At 43.9% G+C, this 14,508-nt stretch overlaps 1 long non-coding RNA gene across 2 annotated transcripts; it reads left to right on the top strand.

Annotated features, from left to right (window-relative positions):
* Nucleotides 1–5,311: 5,311 nt before the first annotated feature.
* On the top strand, nucleotides 5,312–13,143 carry LOC132649004 (uncharacterized). Of its 2 annotated transcripts, none has more exons than XR_009587391.1 (5): nucleotides 5,312–5,412; nucleotides 5,978–6,315; nucleotides 7,799–7,842; nucleotides 9,169–9,303; nucleotides 12,602–13,143. It is a non-coding gene; the product is annotated as an uncharacterized LOC132649004 (long non-coding RNA). The 2 variants fall into 2 exon arrangements; XR_009587400.1 differs by lacking the exon at nucleotides 12,602–13,143 and adding an exon at nucleotides 10,425–10,574.
* Nucleotides 13,144–14,508: the final 1,365 nt, after the last annotated feature.

Below are 14,508 nucleotides of genomic sequence, written 5' to 3'. Positions count from 1 at the left end.
CCGATGCTTGTTTGACAGAAATACTCTCATTTTCTGATGTACAAGTCAAGACAATTAACCATACTAAGAAAAATGAGAGTTTTGTAACTTTTTGTTCAGAGGCAATGTGTCATCATGACTAAAGATTTTATTTACATTCTGGACCAAGAGAAACATGAGCTCAGATGCCTAGACTTATCTGTTTTCTGTGTGACCTGAGGAAAGCGGCGTGCGTTTTGCAAGCCTCAGCCTCTTGATTTAGCCAACAAACCTAGCTACAGAGCCTGTCTGACCACAGTGATTGGCAAAGAAGACAGACACGAAAGAAAAGCCACAAGGCCAGTCACAGGATAGAAAACACAAATTCGCTGTTTTCCATCACGCAGAATGTTTCTGGATTTTAAATTTATCATTCATCATTTATTTTATTATTTATTTTTTGCTTTTTGATGTCACATGGGAAAAGCCAGTTTCCCTTTATTTGTGTCTGTGTGTGTTTGCAAATGTGTTTGTTGCATGTGGATGTATGTATATGTGCAGGTGTGCGCACACATGTGCAGATGCTTGTAAAGGCATAAGGCTGCCCTCAAGTGTATTTCTCCATTGCTCTCCACCTTATATATAAAGAGGAAAAATCTCTCATTGAAAGCAGAGCTCAACATTTCGGCTAAGCTTGCTGCAGGAATTCCCCTTTCCTGACAGTGAGTTGCCATGGACCCCTAGCTTTTAGGTGGGTTCTAGGCATCCACATTTTAGTCTTTATGGATGTGAGCAAGCTTTTTTCCTGCTGGGCCATCTCCCAGGCCTCAAACGGCAGCTAGCGATCTTTTCTTAAAGAATCTACTGAATTATGGTTTCCTAGCGGCAACACTATGTGCTTTGTACCAAGGGCACCCCGGTGTCAGCCCCACTAGAGAGGCGAACGAGGTTGGAGATGAGGAAGAGTTATAGAGAGAATAGATACAAACTTCTTTGGGGGGGGAAGCTTTCCCAGGGAAAGAAAGATCACACAAATGCCACACTTTTTCCCAACAAAGCAGTTATGACTCTACCAACCCCGCACAGATGGGACTTAGTATCTATCCTGGCTAGTTTTATGTCAACTTGACACAAGCTAAAATCATCTGAGAGCAGAGAATCTCAACTGAGAAAATGCCTCTAAAAAATCAGACTATAGGCGAGCAGGCCTGCGTGGCACCTTCTTAAATAGTGATTGATGAGGGAGGGCCCAGCCCACTGTGGTCCAGAGTTCTATAGCAAAGCAGGCTGAGCAAGCCTTGATGAGAAAGGCAGTAAACAGCATCTTTCTAAGACCTCTGCATCAGCTCCTGCCTCAGGCCCCCGCCCTGTTTGAGTTCCTGCTCTGACTTCCCTGGATGGTAAGCCGTGATATGGAAATGTACGCTAAATAAACTCTTTCCTCCCAGTTTGCTTTTGGCCATAGTGTTTTATGACAATAGTAACTAAGACAATGTCTAAGCCTCTTAGCCATAGTCTACACTACTCATAAAGCAGAGCACAACAACGAAGCTACCACTTCAGGTGAGAAATCACTAGGGCCAAAGAGAGTAAGTAGTCAGTCCTCCGTCATCTTCCTAGACTCCATAGTTAGAATGTCACTGTAATACAGGTCAGTCTTAGTACTAATCCTATGGAAATTATTTCTTGGGCTTGACTTGCTCCTCTGTACACCCCATTGAGCCCACTTGTCTTTTGAGTTCTTACTTTTTATTATTACTTCACTTGCCTTGAGTTATTACACCTCTTGTTTTTCCTTTATAAATATTTGTGTTCTTCATGCTGTCCATAATTGAAGGTTGCTGAGATATATCTGTTCTTAGACATTTTAATGATTCCTGTTCTCTAGCTTCTGAAAAGCTAAAAGCACATCTAATTTGATTTTTTTTCATTTCTTTTATATCATATGGGTTTTTTTTTTTAGGTTGACATTTAAATTTTGTTTTGTAGCATGTATTTTGCCTGCCTGTTTTTGGTGTCTGTACCACGTGTGTACCTGGTGCTGTGAAGTCAGAAGAGAGTGTCAGGTCCCCGGAAATAAGTTACAGACAGTTGGGAGATGCCATGTGGGTGCTGGGAACTGAACCTGGGTTCTCTGCAAGAGCAGCAAGAACTCCTAAGCACTGAATCATCAACCCAGCACTTAATCTGAATATTTAAGCAGAACCAAAGTGAAAGGACAGTATTTACTAAGATTGATTGGCCTCCCTGGCAATGCAATAAATCTGTGTGCACAATGAATGAATTATAATCCTCCCAAGTACAACCTTGTTGCTTATGGGAGCCTTTGGCAATAATTCTCCACGTGTTTATTGTTTGGTTGGTTGGTTGTTTTGGTTTTGGCCCCTCACATTTTTCATGTGTATAGTGATTTCCGTACTGTTCCCCATGAAGCGTCTGGGATTCTAAAATAACGTCCCAGGTAATATAGGAGAGGCAGGAAGGTCAGGACAGACCATAGGGCTCCTGTGAGCCTCTTGTTTCACCAAGAGCTGCCTGCCTTTGGATGTTGCAAGAATTGTCCTTCCCTTTAGGGGAAAGTCTGAAAACCATCAGTTATGCCAGCCACTTCCTGATGGAGTCAGCCTGGTAGGGGACAAGATCATGTCTATGTTTCCTCTCACAGAAGATATTTCTAGGTGAAATAAGAAAGAAAGAAGGGACAAAAACAAAGTGTTTGATTGCTAATTTGGTGTTAATGAGCTTTAAGCTTGAGATAGCCCCGAGTGAAAGGGAAAGTAAATTCACCATCACTTCCCTGTCAAGTCCCAACACACACGCCCCACTGAGGGAAAGTTCAGGCTGAAGGAAGCCTGGGTTTTTGACTGACAGTTAAGCTGTGACACAGGTCTTTAGTTTCCTTCAGATTTCAGGAGTCCTGGAGGAGTCCAATTTTCTGCTTTGATAACAGGGAAAAAGACCTATTTATACTCTCTTCTGAGGGCTCCTTGTATTTATATCACCTACATTGTAAAGCCAGTATCTACAGGTGGGTCACTTCTATCTCTGGGTTCTTGTCTTCTCTGGAGAAATTTCTGAAGGAAAAACAACAGCTATATTTTTTTTTCCTTCACCAAGAGGGATTCACAAAAGAGAGGCTGGTAAAGCCTCGGTAGAGCGTGCTGGCATCAGCTTTCACCCCTGGATCAGAGGTGCAGAGGCCAGGCTTTACTAAGGCTTGTGCGTTATGGAAGGACTGCCACTCAAACCAAACATCACACCTTTTACAATGCACAGTGAACATCCTGCAATATTGTCTCTTGAATTGATTGTTTCCTTTGCTCTACAACCGAAGCAATGGTAGGTGTCGTGAGAGTGTTCATACAAATTTAATGAAAAAAAAAAAAAAAGACAAATGGGAAAATCACAGATGAAGTTGGTCAGAGACTGTAGCAAACTACCTTAACAGTTGGCTTAGATGATGATCCCAGCCCAGGAGACCGGGCAGGAAAATCATAGTGGACACAAATGCCACCACACTTTAAAAATAGAGAATGCTAAATGTTTTCTTTCCTCTTACGCTTAAGATTTTTAACTATTTTAGCAACGTTCAATATAAAAATATTTAACTGAAAGACAATGAGCTATTTATGGTTTTCCTTTTCTTCAATGACATAAAATCAACTTATTATATACATGTCTATGGAGTTTTATGACCTGACCTGTTGGCATTACTTAAGGAACCAGGAATGAAGAGCTTTTCATATTGAGGCTTCTACCCAGTTCAGTATTTTCAATTACACCTAAAGAAACTTCCAAGCAATGTCTCCTCTCTGTGACACAATTAAATACACAGTGAAGTTAAAATATAAGAGTATTCAAGTTTGTTGAACTTTCTATTTCTATATAACAGAGACGCAGCTGACTTTCACAAGTCCTCATCCTGTTAGGCCAGCAGATGGCAAACAAAGAAGGAGACATTTCCAAGAGTCTTTGCACTCAAACTTGTCTCCTCACATTTAACCAGATTATTTAGAGTAACCTAAGTAACCTGGGGAAATGTTCAGTCATTTAGAGTCTCCCCACCCTCAACAGGATGACGCCTGGCCGAGAGGGACGCTCCTGCACCCTCACTAGGATAGGGAGAGTGAGTGAGCAGCCAGTCTCTGATGAGTGTAGTGAGCTAGGTCCATACTTCCCCCTTGATGTTAAAGTCCCATGATCAGAGTCACATGATCTGTTTGTTTGCTGCCAGCTCCACCTGCTGGTGGCGTCCCAGGGTTTGAGTTTTGGGTCCAGTTTTTGGCTCCTTGATGTAGCTCTTCTCTGTAGCAGAAAACTGCTTCAGATCTTCCTGGTACCATAGGCACAGCCTTCTTCCTCTCCATACTTGCCAGTAGGGTCATGTTATACTGCCATTTGGGGGAAGTCCTTGTTCTCTGTGGAAAAGCTTTATCTGGGGCTAAACTTTCTCTATGCTCCATGAAGCTTCAAAAGTCTAACGTACTGGAAGGGAAGCCCTTTAGTGCGTTCTCAGCTGAGGTTCACTGGGCTGCACTTGGAGTGTTCAGATGGTAGGGTCTCGCTCTCTGGCTCCCTCTCCATGAAGAGAGAATACTTTCCATGAACTGTGCTCATCTCTTTCCTAGTTACAGGTGCTTTGTCTGCACTTTCTTTATCCAGATGCTTAAACTGGCTCAGTCTCCATTCTTCACCAAACTGCCTATTTTTCATATCTCTCTAAAGTTGAATTCTCATTGTAAATGTCAGTAAGTGAAACGAGCAATAAGCACGCCATAGCATCACTTTTAAGCTGTCTTAAAATGTTCTCTGCCATACAGCTTGGTCCATTACCTTTTATTTCAGCCTCACTGAAGCTTTTAAAGCATAAAGAGAATGCAGTCAGATTCACGGACAGAATGCAACATGGACAACCTCTAACCGAGTTCCCTGATGACACCTCATGAGCTGAGCCTCCACTGTCCACATTCTTCCCAGCATTCCAGTCCTCCACAGTCCTACCAGCGTGACTCACTGAGCTCTGCTCACAGCGTTCTAGGGTTTTCTACTCTGCAGTTCCAAACTCTTCCACATTCCTCTGGAAAACCTGTTCCAAAAGCCAACAAATGGCATGGCCCCGTTTACCACAAACAATAGGACTAGTCTTTGGTGCCAACTTTAGGGACTATTTACTTTTCTCAGTGCTGTGACAAACCAGGTGACAATAATAGCTTAAGGAATGAAGAGTGTACTTTGGCAGGCAGCCCCTTGGGAGGGTAAACACATATCCAGAAGCGGAGAAGTTCACTTCCTCCTTTACTCCTTCTTATCTGGCCGGAGCCCCAGACCATGGCACCGTGTCATCCACGTTCAGGGCGGAGCTTCATGCCTCAGGGAGAGCACACTGAACATGAGCCTCCACAGGCACCGCTCGCCAGCTAAGCGATTCCGCATCTCCTCAAGCTGACAATGAGGGTAAGTGGTCACCCTGAGGCAGCGACTGCTCCCTTCCCTTACTTCCTATTAGTGACAAGGAAAATATCAAAAGAAGAGAAGAGGCCGAAGTGGGGGCTGGGGAGACAGCTCACTGACTAACGTAATCACAGAGTGTGAAGCCCAAATCCCATATTAAAAAGATAGGCAGGCATGACCCCTGCCCGTAATCCCAGCACTCAGCCAACAGACGGGGGATCCTTGGAGCAAGCTAGCATACCGAGACCTGGGTTCAAGTGAGAGACCTTGCCTCGATAATAAGATGGCTAACAGCTACAGAAGACCATCGACCCCACATACTTACACACACATGTGCATATATACCCACATAATTGTGAACACCCTAACCTACACCTACGCATACCACATACATCACATGTAAAAAAACAAACAAACAAAAAAAAGCAAAATGGGTTTTGAAAGTATTGACTTGTGTTCTCTCCAGCCAGCATATTTCTCACAAGAGCTACCACAAGTACCACAAGACATGGTTGGGGAGGGTGGGGGTGGTGCCGCAGGATGAGGATCACCTGTGTTGTCCACAAAGCTTCCAACAGTGAGCTGACCTGCTGATCAAGACAGCCGGTGAAGGGCTGCGCTGTGCCCACTGACAGCAAATGGTGTCAAGCTCTGCTATGCATTGCCCCTGGACTGTAACAAGGCGGCCAGAATGACTGCTCAGGAAGAAAAGATTGTCAATTAAAATGGCCAAAGAAATTCAAGAGAAAGATGATGAAAGAAAAACGAGTCCCTAAGTCAGCAGTTCCAGCACAGAGAGCTTCTGCCTGCACTAACACTGGAAAACTGGGGTAGATCGGGTGGCTGTGTGCTAGTGCAGAAGAAGATGGTGTTCTGTCTGAGGAAGATGGAAACCCAGAAAAGCAGGTAAGTCATTACCCACACCTCATGTAATAACGGGGTTTATTGTTCAAGGTTAAAACACATGACTGTCTTATGTGGAGGTTTGGATGAGAATGGCCGCCATAGGCTCACAGATTTGAAGATGGCGTCACCCAGGAGTGAGTGGCACTGTTTGGAAAGATTAGGAGGTGTGGCCATCTTGGAGGAAGGCTGCCACTGGGAGTAAGCTTTGAGGTTTCAGAAAGCCCGTTCCAAGCCCAGAATCTCTGTCTTCCTGCGTGTGGATCCAGGGGCAGAACTCTCTGCCCCATCTCCAGCAGCACCATGGCTGCCTGCATGCCATGCTTCCCACCAGCCAGTAATAGACTAAACCTGCTCTAAGTGTGCCCCAGTTAACCGCTTCCCTTTTTAAGAGTTGCCATGGTCATGGTGTCTCTTCACAGCAATGGAACACTGACTAAGACATCTTTACACATCCATACCTTGACCAGTTTAACCTTCACAATAGCCCTGGGTGGTAGCTCTTGCAAATGAGGAAACTGAAGTTCACAGCAATTATTTCACTTCTTCTTGATGTTGAACAAGGATTGCTGGAAAATTCCCACGCCATTCTCCTGTGCCAAGCAACCTTGCTAGGAATTGGGAAGGCAGACACTGCTAAGCTGTCTTCCACTGGCTAGATTTTGCTCTTCTGCCTGAGTACCTCAAGCACTTCAATCCAAATTGCTTTTCAGCATTACATCTCATGCCCACACCCCTCTTAAAATGCAAAACAGGAAAAGAGAGCCCTGTGACCTTTTTAAGGTGCATAGTCAGGGAATCATTTTACATGGCCTCAGTGCGTCACCACGGGAACATGGTTCTTCCATGAAAACAAATGACAGGAGGGTTCACTTGTCACCACTTTCTTCCAAACAAGCAAGGAACAAGGGTATCGTGGCAAGCTTACAATAAACGGGAGAAGATGTAAGCTATAGAGGCTTTAAAAATAAGTCCAAACATTTGGCTGGAGCCCAGGAGACATTATTCTTGCTCCATTAGGATTCTCTCCTACACAGTTTTCCAGAGGAGGATGAAATTCCTTGGTTCATGTTATAAACATCCATCTTCTAAATCACGCCCCTAATAGAAAGAACAGAAGACAAAGCATGTGCCTTAAGTCATCTGTCTGCTGAACGTGCTCCACACGCTGTAATATAGCATGTGAGGTCAGCCTTTGTGTCAAAGACCAAATGCTCAAGTGTAAGGAGATGGGAGGAAAGAGACAGAGTCCACATGGCCTGCCTTGGGGAGGGCGGGTCCTCCTGGGGAGGGTGTCTTGGAAAGGGTTTGCTAGGGTAACATCCTTGGCTTTGTAGAAGGGGAAGCCAAGGGATTCCTTGTCTAATCTATCAAATTGATACAGTCTGGAAGCAGTTCACAGTGACAGATGTCACCTTCCTGCTTTGTCCAGCCTCTAATCATTCCAAATTATCCAAATAACCGCCACCCATCTCCATCACTCTAGATCCCAAGGAGAAAAGGTTGGTCCTGTACTGGCAAAACCAGCAAGTAAGTAAATTGGTTCCACCCTTCATCCTTTTCCCTCTCCACTCAAATAAATCTTTCAGCTTTTCTGTCCTCACCAAGAAGTCAAACAATATATTCATTCAGTCCAGGATTTCATTTTCAGGCATCCGTACGGGATCCGGACCTAGATGACTTCGCCCAAGTAACTGATAAGTGGCGATTTGTCTTGCTTTTGTTAATGCCTCATACCTTACTTCCCAGTCCTCAAATCCATGACTTCTCTGTGCTGCTAAAATCAAGCAGAGAAACTAGATGAGGTCACCCTCATTGAGTTCTGGGAAGTCAGAGGCCTGCCTTCCAATACTGCTTCTTCTATTTTGCTGAGTGACTAATAATGATGATGATAACAGTGACACTATCTCTACCACCAACTGAGCACGTGGTAAGTAGGCCAAGGCCTATGCTAAGCATTAGGGCTTTAGAGTGGTTATCGTAAGAAAACAATTACCATCACTTTTAGATTTCCTGGTACCATTGATACCTCATCTAGTTTTCCCATGGTTATTAAATTTGAAAACAGAACAAAACAGCAACATCATCTTCACAAAATTGAAAGCGTTGTTCCTGTTTCCCAGGCGAGGGTAATTAAGAGGACTATGTGTGTCAGGGCTTGGTAGCATACTTGCTCTTCAATGGGATCTTCGTGAAGGAAAAAAAAAAAAAAAGATAGTAGCGAGGCAGCGTAAAAGAGCAGGGAAAATTAAGGGGTCATGGGGAAGAAAAAGGAGCCCTTCATTTCTGAGTCTGTTTGAAGCCCCTTGCTGAAAGTCCAGGATTGAAGTGAAAGTAACATTTGCGATGAAGCTTGCCTATATAGAAATAGGATACCTTCTACATAAGGATGTTTCAACCTCAGGGACAACATGACAAGGGATCATGCTTAAGGCCTGGGTGCACATGACCTCAAATATGACCTTACTCTTTTCCCAGATATTTTCTGGGATTCTCACAGTCAAGACTATATAATTTTGTCATAATTCCCCATGCCACCCTTGTGACCTTTACCTTACTAACTGTAATCCCATCCCATGTACCTCAGGAAACACCCTATGCTTTCATTAAATTCCTTAGCAGCCTTTTAAGATGCGACTTCAGAAGCCACTAAAATTGCACACATGGCTATTATAACAACACTTAAGTGTGACTCTCTCTTGAGACGCCCAAGCCCGCACTTGGGTGGGTCTTACCCTTTCCCCAAGGAAAAAGTTTTATTTCTAATAGCCACTGTACTTGAATGCACTAAAAATATTTTTAAAATAAACTCCAACTCTGTTTTTTATGGACTCGTTCTGAAATTGTTTTCTGCAGAATCAAGAATCAAGAATCCCAACTTCACCTGAGTGAGGTTTCTGAAAGATCCCCCTTGGGTTCCTACAGCAGGGCCCTGGATCTGTGTTTCCAGCTCCACTCCACTGCTGCTGACCCCAGCCGTTGAAAGGGCAGGTGAGAAAATCCCTGGAGGAAATGAGGACAGGAAGAGAGGGAGCAGAATGACATGGCTCGTCCTTGGGCAATGACTGCTTACTTTGGCACTGGTGGATAACCCATGACATTTGCTCCAGTAATTACTCCACTGGTAATAGCGGAAAGCTGCCTCACCTTGAATTTGGGGTCCTTTTATATAAGACTGGCCAGGACAGTTACCAAAGTCAGAGAGTACAATTGTAGCTCTGTAACTGGAATTTCACAGCAAGAGCCCCGGCTCACACAATTCCAACAAGCTATGCCTGGCTACTCATCACAAAATGCCAGTTAGAGATGAGTGACGATGAGAAGTGGGGAGAGCTTTAATCAGTGTGGCCACAGCAGGAAGAAACAGATAAAGGTACCCCATGACCCTCAAGTTGCTCTTCAGGGTATTGACATGAGCTTTAAATCTAAACAGCCATGGGTAAGAGGTATGCATAATTAAGCTGTCTTGGTCTTCCCCATCATCTTAGTTACAGTCCTGAGTGATTCATAAATTGATAATCTGTTTACCACTGTCATAGCCTGAAGGGCCCAATACGGTTCTTATGCCAGAGTACTCAAGAACCAGCACAGTTCTTGCTCTAGAGAGTAACCATTCCACCACTGTTCTCACCTTCTTAATTCACCGTCTTATTTTCTGGATGGTTCGCCCTTAATGCTCACTGTTGCTTACGGGGAGTTAAGGTAGCTTTCTCACAAAAGTGTTTATTTTCAGTCCTATTATTTCTATAAGACATGGCAAGTCAAAAATAAGAAAAGAAACACTTTGTATAATGACTTGACTCTATGCCTTTATTTAGCCTTCCAGAGGGACAGTTTAGGCAGACAGACACTACTCAGTGATCACTATGTCTGTGCAGGGCCAAGCAGGAGTCAGACCACAGTAAAGGAAATGGGTGGACAAGAAATACAAGCATGGGTGCCAGGATGCATCCTGGATTTAGTTACCCCAGTGGGCCCAAGAGAAGTTCGTGCTCTCTGGATAAAAGCAGCATCTAAGTGCCCTCATAGCTTTACCCCTGACTTCCTAACATACTAACTCAGTCATCTTGAACAATATGTGAAGCCCTCCACCTTTTTTTTTTTTGAAACAGGGTTTCTCTGTGTAGCCCTGGCTGTCCTGCTCTACAGACTTGCTCTATAGACGAGGCTGGCCTCAACCTCAGAGATCCACCTGCCTCTGCCTCCCAAGTGCTGGTATTAAAGACTTGCGCCACCACTGCCCAGCCTGTGGACCCCTTTTAAGTTCATTTACTCATCTAAAATGTAAGTATTAGTGCCTACTCTTCGCTAAAGACCACTGTGGACATCGGTGCTAGGGTTCGTCTTTGTAAACTTTAAGACACACGTACAAAGGGAAAGGGGTTAATGGGTAATGGACAAATCCTTCCTAGTTAAAACGTGACTACTATGATGTAAAGCCTCCAGCTGCTCCAGGTGGTTTGTTTTTGTTCCCCACAACTGTTTAGACTCAGCGATGGCTCCTCCTAAGCATGTCCTCAACAGGCACCATTTTCTTATTTTTTGGCTGATCAGAGTCTGGCTGAAAGATGAATGGCTTCTCCTTCAATCTGGCAATCATTTTCTTCTTCACTCCAAAGTCACTGAGCAAGGTCAAATTGAGGGAAGCAAATTCCTAAGAAAAGGGCTCCCTGACCTTCTGGGAGAAATTACTTCATAGTTAGAATGATGTGTTGAGACGACCACCCCTAACCCACCCACACGCATGCACACCAAGGCTTTCTTTTTCATAGGATTTCTGTGAGCTTAACCAAAGGTGGATTGTATTGACCAGGGCAGTAGCTGTGACCTTTTTTTATGGATGGGTTCTGGTGCCCTTGTTAATTCTCTGATCTCACTGGCCTTCTTCTTATGGGGTGGGTGAGCTCTGTCTTCAGTCATTGATTTAAAGTAATCATAGCTCATCCTGTCCAAACACTGGACTGTGTACACAGGCGGACAGACCATTTATCTTTAAGCGTTTAAATCCTGGCTGCTTTTGCATCTCAGTATACATCGACTATCAAACTGCCAAAATACTGCAGTCATCACCCAGTGAGTGCTCAGAAACAGTTTCTCAAAGGTTATCAAAATAGAAAAGAAACATCCAGCTCTGGAATCTATGCTATGATGACTGTTGAGAAAGTGAATCGAATGCCATCTTCGAAGTGAGTCAAGTTTGTGGACATCTTTGGAAAGTTCCAGCTCCACTGGAACGCGTTAACAGTGTGGTCTTGAATAAGTTGCTTCACTTTCTAAAACCGTTAGCTCAGTCTCTTCATCTGAAGATGAATGTAAGGTACAAAACTACATCACCTTTCTACAATGTGTTTATTTTAATTCTAATATATAGTCATTCCTTTTCCTACTCTCTGGGAGTCAGTGATAAGGCATATCTCTTACTTCATGTTATCATTAACAATGTGTCATGAACATAGCAATTGTTGAACACATATTTACTGGCTGGAAAGGAAGGGTCAGTGGCAGGAATTCAGAGGAGTTCCTTACCACGTTGATTTCTTGCTGGCTGCCCTAATGAACACCCTCATTTTACCATGAGGGCACTGGACAGGGGGAAAACTCATCCCAGGGATGCAGGAAAAGGACCCATGACACAGAGTAGACCTGATACTAGATAGAATCAAGCTCATTCTCCTTTTCATCAAACATGAAACAGCCCCCTAAACCTTGTTTGTACTTATTTAAGGGTTAAAAAAGGTAAGTGATAAAAAAAACTAACATCATTAGATGAATTATCACACTGCTAGTCTCAATTCAGTAAAGTCCCATTGTTTTAAATGTTCTATTGAGAGCAAACTCTGCCTTGACAGTAAAAGAAAATTGCATGTCCTAGGAACATGTGAATGTATAAAAATACCCATGATAGACAGTGACAGACTCTCATCTCATAAAGGATGGTATTCAAGGGAATTTCAGCTGAGGGAAGACCAGAAAGAGGGGAGGGAGTCAGCAATGTGGTTGATTTGGGGAGCAGCAGTTAGAGAAATGGGGGGCACTCATGTCACTCTCATTGCAGAGAGTGGGAAGAGGAGAAAGAAGAGATGGGGGCTCTAGATTCATAGCTTCCCAATTACCCATGGAGACCCTGTCTCAAAATAACAACAACAATAATAATAATGCAGAATGGTCCTTCAGTATGAAAAGGCCAATAAAGTACATCAACAATGGATGATACCCAACTTGAGACCCACCTATGGGAGAGAGCCCATCTCTGACACTATTAATGATTCTCTGCTCTGCTTGCACCCAGGAGCCTAGCATAACTGTCTTCTGAGAGGCTTCATTCAGCAGCTGATGGAAACAAATGTGGAGACCCACAGCCAAACAATAGATGGAGCTTGGGGAGTTTTGTGGAAGAATGGGAGGAAGAATTGAGGGAGCTGGAGGGATCAAGGACACCATAAGAAGACCTACAGAGTCAACTAACCTGGGCCCATGGGAGCTCACAGAGACTGAACCACTAACCAAAGAGCTTTCATGGGCTGGACCTAGACCCCTACACGTATACAACAAAGTTCTTCATGTGGGTTCCCTAACAATTAGAGCAGGGGCTGTCTGTGACTCTATTACCTGCCTCTGGATCCCTTTCCTCTAACTCTATTACCTCCCCTAGGTGAGCTGCCTTGTCTGGCCTCAGTGGGAGAGGATGTACCTAGTCCTGCTGCAACTTGATGTACTGGGTGGGTTGGTACCCATGGGGGGGGGGCTCCTACTCTCTGAGGATAAGGGGATGTAGGATGAGGGAGCGGTGGGAGGATGAAAGGGTGGGACTAGGAGGAGAGGAGGTAGGGGGAGGCCACAACCAGGCTGTAAAGTGAATAAAAAATAAATAATAAAAAAGAAAAAAAGAATGCAGAATGATCCTGTACTTAGAAAAAGCCACCAACAATAGATGGTACCTGAAAAATAAAATAAAATAATGAGATAAAATTATGATATAAAACCCAGAAAAGGCATGAGGGCAGAAGAAAGCTTCCAGGGCTAGTTCTAAAGCATCCTGATAGCCAGAGAGCAGGAACATGAAGAGAAACCATTTGTTATCTGGAACAGGAACAGCCAGAAGAAGTGGCAACCAGGGACTAAGTGAAGAGAGAAACTGTTTTGTTTTGTTTTGTTTTGTTTTTCAATGCAGTTTATTCAGGAACCTTGAACAATCCTTGGACCCTGGGGAAAGCCAGCCCACAGCTTAAATAGCCTCTGGGTAGCCAACCCAGGTGTGCAATGCAGATAGGTCCACATACATGGAAGCAAGCCAGATCCTCAGCCTTAGCCAAATGTGGAATTGTTCGTGACAGAGAGCACTCACCATCAGGAAGGTGGAAGGCGGAAACCAGCTCCATCTTTAAGGCATAGCATTCCGCAGCTCTCTACAGTTCCCCCTTTTTGTTTTAGACGCATCAGGCAAGAGTAGAGGTCTGATCTCTGATATTAGAAATAAATTGGGACTTTGTACTGATGTTCATTTAGGTGTCATCCACCCAAAGAGCATCAGACCCGTCTGATACCTTTTTCTCAGAGGCGGGACCTGGGGCATCAACCCGCATGCAATCAGACATGCTCTTCTCTGGGTCGAAAGCTGCTGTGCTTGTGAGTGCAGTGCTTGCCCAATTGTGTTTAACAATGAAGACTCAGCTCTTAAAAACTCTTGGCGCTTAGGAAGTGTGAAAGTTAGACATTTGGGCAAGAGTTGCTTTAGGAGATAGTTGCGGATATAAAAGCATGATTAGAAGGTTTTGTGTAAGAATGAGAAATACAATAACTGTAAATATAGAAACTATATAGAGGCTTTATAATTGTAACTGCTGCTCTCTTCCTCCTCGTCTTTCTCCTCCTCCTTTTTATTTCCCCCCTCTTCTTCCAGGGCAGAGCAGTGGAACTATGGAATTAGGGATATGTCTGAGTGACTTTGGAAATGATCCCAGTACAGAGAGAAATACTGAGTAAAGAGAGGGGATGGTTACAGCCATATATTTCAAGTTGATGAGAGAAGAAGGAAATACAGTGACCCTGTACTTGAGGAGTTGGCCTCAAGCATGAACCTGGTTAATTCACTACAACCAGAGGGTAGAACAGGTATGGGTATATAATGTAGATATAATCTACATGACTTTTGAAAGTTCTCTCATCAGCTGAAAGAAGTATTAAGAGACATATTGG

Source organism: Meriones unguiculatus, chromosome 1 (genome assembly GCF_030254825.1).
Source record: "Meriones unguiculatus strain TT.TT164.6M chromosome 1, Bangor_MerUng_6.1, whole genome shotgun sequence".
Lineage (NCBI taxonomy): Eukaryota > Metazoa > Chordata > Mammalia > Rodentia > Muridae > Meriones > Meriones unguiculatus.
Note: the sequence above shows the minus strand (reverse complement) of the source record. Positions and strands in the feature narration are given on the sequence as shown.